The 6,582-nt window shown below is 51.7% G+C and overlaps 3 protein-coding genes across 7 annotated transcripts in view; all 3 read left to right on the top strand.

The window, feature by feature from the left end:
* Window positions 1–6,582, top strand: part of LOC144987243 (uncharacterized) — a 281,445-nt gene that overhangs the window by 125,337 nt on the left and 149,526 nt on the right. The gene's annotated exons all lie outside the window — the stretch shown is intronic.
* Window positions 1–6,582, top strand: part of LOC144981350 (uncharacterized) — a 127,479-nt gene that overhangs the window by 40,456 nt on the left and 80,441 nt on the right. The window lies entirely within an intron of this gene.
* The window catches only part of LOC144986795 (NLR family CARD domain-containing protein 3-like), an 87,925-nt gene that overhangs the window by 24,594 nt on the left and 56,749 nt on the right, over window positions 1–6,582 (top strand). The window lies entirely within an intron of this gene.

The raw sequence follows: 6,582 nt of genomic DNA, 5'->3' as shown, positions 1-6,582 counted from the left end.
TCTGTGTCATCTTCAAAGACTTCTTTAATGAAAAAATTAAGTTTTTAAAAATTATTTCAGGTTGACACAAAATAAACACTTAAATATTTTTTTCCCTTCTTAATGACTAGATAAATATCACATGTAGTTTCTATAAAATATAAATTCTTGCTGGTTTTATTTGAACCCTTTTAGCTTTTTCCAGGTCTGACAGTGTTAACGGTAATGAAAATATTTGACAATCCACTTGATGAGAAGACACAGATGATTTCCTGGAATAAAGAAAACATCAAACATCATGATGTGATCTGGAACTGAGCTGTTCTTCAGAAGATCCTCCCAAACATGGAAACTGTTGCTGCAACACGTGAAGGTTTGGTTCTGTTGCTAGTGAGATCTGATGGATCAGAACCAGACTTCTGTCAGCTGGAACTGGGGCTTCTTCCAGACCATGACATGTTGTTCAATAAAGTTCATTCCAAAGCGTGACTGATTCACGAAGTGGTTCCTTGAGCCGTGAGTTTTGCCAGCAGCAGGAATCTTTTCGACACCGGTCGGAGCCGACGTGCGCCCCTCATAAACTGACAAATAAGCGGATGCTGGTCCACTGTTTTGTCATTAACACCTATGTGACAGGCGGATATGGCCGCCAGATACACTTTAATGGTGGAAAAGGACAAACCTTTTTCAATCAGTTCCTGAAGGAACGATAGAATGACTGGGACGGGGATCTGGAAAGGCATTACGGCCATTTTTACGCACCAGTCCTCAAAAACGCGCCATTTGGCGCCGTAGGCGGAGCGGGTGGACCGCGCTCTGGCACTCTGGATCGTGTCCACGATGTTCTGCGGGAGTCCCGCTGCCATGAGATTCAGCCTCTCACGGGCCAGGCCCACAGAGCCAGGCATTCCGGATGAGTATGAAAAATTTCCCCGCGGGCCTGCGACAGGAGGTCCCTGCGTAAAGGCAGAGGCCACGGTTGGCTGTGCAGCATCTGAATGATGTCCGCTAGCCAGTGTTTCCCGGGCCACCGAGGGGCTACGAGGATGAGAGAGTGTTTCCCCTTCCGAACCCTGGTGAGGGTAGGGAACGGTGGGAACGCATACAGAAGTCGGCACGGCCACTCATGCGCTAGAGCGTCCACCCCCAGGGGGGTGCTCTGGTCCGTCAGGGAGTAGAACATTTGACACTGAGCGTTCTCCGCTGACGCAAAAAGATCGACCTCTGCTTGACCGTAAATGCTCCACATCTGGGCTACCACCTGGCTGTGGAGCTTCCATTCCCTGTAACGCGGGTTCCCTCTGGAGAGCAGGTCGGCTCCCCGGTTCATTATCCCCGGTACATGGATGGCCCGCAGCGACAGAAGACGGGAGCTGCTCCACATAATCAGTCTGTGTGCTAGCGTGTGCAACTGAAGTGAGCGCAGCCCTCCTTGTCTGTTGATATACGTCACCACTGTGGTATTGTCGGTCCTGACTAAAACATGGCGCCCTTTCAGGAAGGGTAAGAAATGTTTCAGTGCAAGAGACACCGCCAGGAGTTCCAAGCAGTTTATGTGAACTGATCGCATGTGGGAGCCCCACAGACCGTTCACTGTCCTGCCCTCGTGAGTGGCTCCCCAGCCTGTCAGCGAGGCGTCTGTGGTGATCACCTGTCTTGTTTGCATGGTTCCCATGACAACACCCGTGGTGAGGAAGGAGATATCCCTCCACTTGTGTAGGGCGAGAATGCACGTAACCGAAGCAAGCACTCGCCGGTGACCACGGCGGGCGGGGCTTAGATTGAGCGACGCCACCCACCGCTGAAAAGGACGCATGTGTAAGCGGCCAAAAGGGATGACGGACAGAGCCGATGCCATCAGCCCGAGGAGTTTGAGGCACAGTCTGAATGTTATCCACGCCCCCCTGCAGAACTGTGACAGACACGCCCGGAAGGCTGTCACTCTCTCCGCTGAGAGTCGCGCTCTGAACTCGACCGAATTCAGGGATAAGCCGATGAAAGTGATCGTTTGAACTGGTGTCAACACGCACTTTCCCCAGTTTACTGTGAAGCCCAGTGCAGTTAGGTGCGATGTGAGCAACCCGGCCTGCCTCCTGAATTCTTCGGGAGACTGCGCTGCGAGCAGCCAGTTGTCTATATACATGGCCAGCCGAACGCCCATCTGTCTCATGGGTGCGACGGCGGCCTCCGTGCATTTCACAAACACCCGCGGACTCAGTGAGAGGCCGAAGGGGAGCACTAGAAACTTGTAAACCTTCCCTCGAAAGGAAAATCTGAGATACTTTCTGTGAGGGGGGTATATTGGGATGTGAAAATATGCGTCTTTCAAATCTATGGAGACGAACCAGTCTCCTGGACGCACAAACCGTACCAGACCTGCGTGTGTTAGCATTCTGAATTTGTACTTCCTCAAGTATTTGTTCAGTGCTCGCAGGTCTAGAATCGGACGCAGGCCTCCACCCCGTTTTGGGACCAGGAAGTATCTGGAGTAGAAACCGCTGTGAGCCTGCTCCGGTGGCACTAGCTGAATGGCTCTTTTGCCATGCAGTGTTTTGATCTCTTCCTGCAAAATTCGTGCATTTTGCCCCCTGGCCTGCGACTGCAGTATACCATTGAAAAGGGGAGGGGTGGATGCAAACTGGAGTCTGTAACCCTTGGTAACAGTGCTTATAACCCAGTCTGGTGCCCCGCCATTGCTGTGATTTGTCCGAGAGCGGGCCGAGCGGCTTCCGCGCTGAGACACTGGTGGGCGTGGCCAACGCGAGCTGCGCTGGCGCAGGGCTCGTTCCTACCACGGTGCTGGGCTGCTGTGCCACTGGTGGAGCAACAGCTCCCTCCTGTGGCCTCATGTGCAGCTGCGCAGCTCCCACTCGGCTTCCCGTCATTTGTATGTGTTTTGTTTTTTGTTTTGTCTTTTTGTGTTGAGGCTGCGCCCTTGGCTCGGGGCCTGGTTGCGTGCCTCGGGGATTTTTTATTTGTGTTGTTTTTTAAAACCTTTTCAAACACTTTCTGGGACACAACTGTGGCTCCACTGAGCTCTCTGTGGGTCCCTCTTTTCTCCTTTTCAACTGGCTGTGAACAGTGAGGGCCACCTGTGCCTCTGCACGCCTTTTGGTCGGGCTGGAACATGCCCTGGAGAAAAACGACAGGAACGGAACGTGTCGTGGAAGGGGGGAAGCAGGCTTCTGGTTGTGCCCGCTCTCCATCCCTGTTGGTTGCGCCCTAGGTAGCACGCCTCTTTTTCTTTGCGCTCTGAGCGACAGTAGGCGCTGGCTGGGCTGCCGTCGTCACGTTGGGAGCAGACGGTTTCTTGGCCCAGCCCCCTCTGGCCTCAGCAGGCTTTCCGTGGCTCCGGTCACCTGGCTGAGGCTGGCGTTTCGGAGTGCGGTAAGCTGGTCTAGCTACCGCTTGAGCGAAGGACAGATGCGGTGCAGCTGGGGTAGGAGGGGGTACCTTCCTGGGCAGACACAGCTGCAGCGCTTCACCTTCCCGTTTCTTTTCCTCACAGCGCCTTTGCATTGTGGCCATTGCTGGCCCAAATAGGCTCTATGGGTCCACCGGCACATCGAGGAGTTGAGTCTTCTCCTTCTGAGAGAGACCGGATAAGTTCAGCCACCGGGCTCTTTCCTGGACAACCATGAGGGCCATGTCTCGCCCAGAGGCTTGGACTGCGGACCTGTGGAGACGCAGACAAAGGTCTGTGACCACTCATAGCTTGTTCCACAAGTCTGGGGTTGGTGTGGCTGACATCTGTTCCTGCAGCTCTGCCTGGTAGGCTAGGAGCAGAGAAGATGCATTCAGGGCTTTCACCGATGCGGCAACTGCCTTGTAGCCCTTTTCGGTGAGAGTTGACTGGAAGCAGTCAGCTTTCGAAGGCAGGGCGGGGCCAGCGGAAGTCATGGTGGACTTCTGTGTCGGGTGCAGGTGGGATGCCAGCAGCGGTTCGACTGGAGGGATCTGCGAGAATCCGTTCTTCTCCATGTTGGCCCAGTCCAAAGCCGAGCCTCTCAGGACGGGGCTTTTGGCTGAAAAGGGGGTGCTCCAGGTCCTGGTCGCTTCCTCCAAGCACTCAGGGAACACTGGCAGCAGCTGTCTGCTGGAAGACTTGGCTTTAGGCAGTCTTTTTCCCTCATAGCGAGACGTGGTAGCCTTAGTGAGGGCTTCAGGCCACTTAATGCCCAGCTTTTCAGCTGCTCTTCTGCAGACATCATGCAGGTCCATCGCGGCGGTCGGGTTTGGGAAGCCGCCGCACGCGTCGCCCGCAGCCAGCGGCTTTGCAGCCGATGGCAGAAGGAAAGGCTCGCTGTCCTCCTCGTCCTCCTCAGAGCCGAGGCTGATGGACTCGTCTCCGGAGTCGGGCACAGTGTCCTGAAACTCCGGGGGCGCGGCCTCCTGCTCCTCCATGCCCTCGAGTGGCGCGACCGTATCCAGTTGGTCGCCCCAGTTCATGCCTGCCACCTCTCCCTGTGTAGACTCCTCTGGTAGTGGGGGGCTGGTTACCCCCAAGACCGGGTCCACCTTGGACAGACTAGCTTGGCGCGCTAGTCTGCGTCTCAGGGTCTTGAGGGAGAGGCGCGCACAATGCTCGCAGCTAGCCGGAGATGCTAGCGCGTCCTGGGCATGTTGCAGCCCCAGACATGCAGCACAGGCAGAATGGGTGTCTGCCCCGGCGATTTTGCTGCCGCATGAGCAGGCTCTAGGCAGAGGTCTGACCGTTTCCATGGCGAGGAAAGGTTCAGGCTCCATGACGACTTCGTCGACTCTGGTTGAGAGCGAAGCGCGAAGAATACTAGTATGGTGACTAGTTCTAACGGGTGCTGTTTGGAGACAGACCAACCGCGTGACCCAGACAAGCTATGTAACACCGACTAGCGTTCAGCGACCGAGTTGTTAGCTTGCTCTAGGAACAGTTAAGCTAGCTTCGGATACTACACCTGCCGTCTGAGGATGCTTCTGGGAGCGAGAAGAGGTGTTAGACTGAGGAGAGAAGATGGCGTCTGGCTCTTATAGCAGGAGGAAGTCCCGCCTCCTGAGAGCAGACGTCACCTTCTGTCTGCCAGTCAAGACTGGCGTAATGAAAAAGAGCTTCTGGGGGACAGCGCAGGGGGCGTGTCCCATAGTGAGATACCGAAACGAATGTTGAAAGAGAACAGGAAGTGACTTCACATGTCAGAATTGTTTCTTTTTTGCATTGTTCCCCTTCTTGTCTAATTAATATTGTTTCAAACCTATTTTTGTATTTCAACTGTTGTTGCTTTTTCTGTTACATATCTGTGAGTTTAGAATGCTGTTGATGAATCTTCTAGTCAGTTGTTTTAAGGAATTGTTTGGATAATTGGCCTGTGGGAGGGGCTAAGCCTTTATAAGGGGTGAACTTTTCTCAGTTGGAGAGAGCAGTCTTGGTTGCAGTGGTGGCAACAAGCTCTCCCAGAATCAGCTGAATTCTTTGTATGATTATTTTTGTTTTGGGGATCAATAAAATCCCATTTTTGAAATTTTGAGTCTGCTGGCTTGGCCATCTTATTTCCGAGTTATTTATTTTTCTGCTGCTGGGAAGAACCCCGTCACATTAATGAACTGAAATACCTCCACACAGGAGACGACATTTAATTTTTGACAACATATTTTTACCGGCCAAATTATAACACTATATACTTTAGACGTTTTACTTTTTGAACTTTTCTTTGATTAATTTAAAGAAGATAGCATCAAAGTAATTTCTTGGTGTGGACTTTATGATCCTAAAATCAAGAGACTCTAACAGGAAGTTCCTGATGTTTACTTCTCTGCTGGATTTCCATTTTCCAGTGTTTCCACAACTGATGATGTCATCAATCTGATCTTTCAAAACACTTTACTTCCTGGTTGGAGAGCCCCGGCAAGATGGCGATGGGAGCAAACGTCCGGTAAGCGTCCTGCGCAACAAAACCTCGAAAACGTTACTTTAAGACGGAATACTTATAAAACCGACTCTCCACTGGATGTCAAGATAAAATAAAGCAAGCTTTGAGCCAACTGAAGATCCTTAAAACGCCCAACAACTATACAAGCATGGCTAGTAAACCCAATGCTAAAGCTACAGCTAATGCTGCTAGAGCTAAAATGCTTTTTCCACATGATTACTGCACGCCTGAGGACATGGAAACAAATGCAAAGGGGACAAAAAACAGCGTGGAATCACCTTTGAAACCAGCAGCGCCACAAAAGAAGCCAAAACCAGATGAAACCTGCTCTCTCAGACCCGGAGAGGCCTCAAACGCCGCAATCTTGGCTGCAATTGAAAGCCTCAAAAGCATGATGACGGACTTTAAGTCGGAGCTGCAGCAAAACACTCTGACTATATCCGCTATCGCCAAAGCCGTGGAGTTTAACTCTGCTGAAATCAAAGAATGTAAAGACAGAAATAAAAAGTTGGAAGAAGAAGTGAAACATCTGAAAGAGAAAAATGTGGAGTTGGAGCAGAGAGCATCAGAGATGGAAAAGAAAACGTTGGAGTCAGAAAGATACAAGAGAAGATGGAACTTGAGACTGAATGGTGTTAAAGAAGAGAAAGGGGAAGACACTCGAGGAATTGTGGCAGATATCATAACAAAGATCGCACCA

The sequence above is a fragment of the Oryzias latipes genome, chromosome 2 (assembly GCF_053564925.1).
Source record: "Oryzias latipes strain Hd-rR chromosome 2, Olatipes_Hd-rR_3.1".
Taxonomy (NCBI): domain Eukaryota; kingdom Metazoa; phylum Chordata; class Actinopteri; order Beloniformes; family Adrianichthyidae; genus Oryzias; species Oryzias latipes.
Note: the sequence above shows the minus strand (reverse complement) of the source record. Positions and strands in the feature narration are given on the sequence as shown.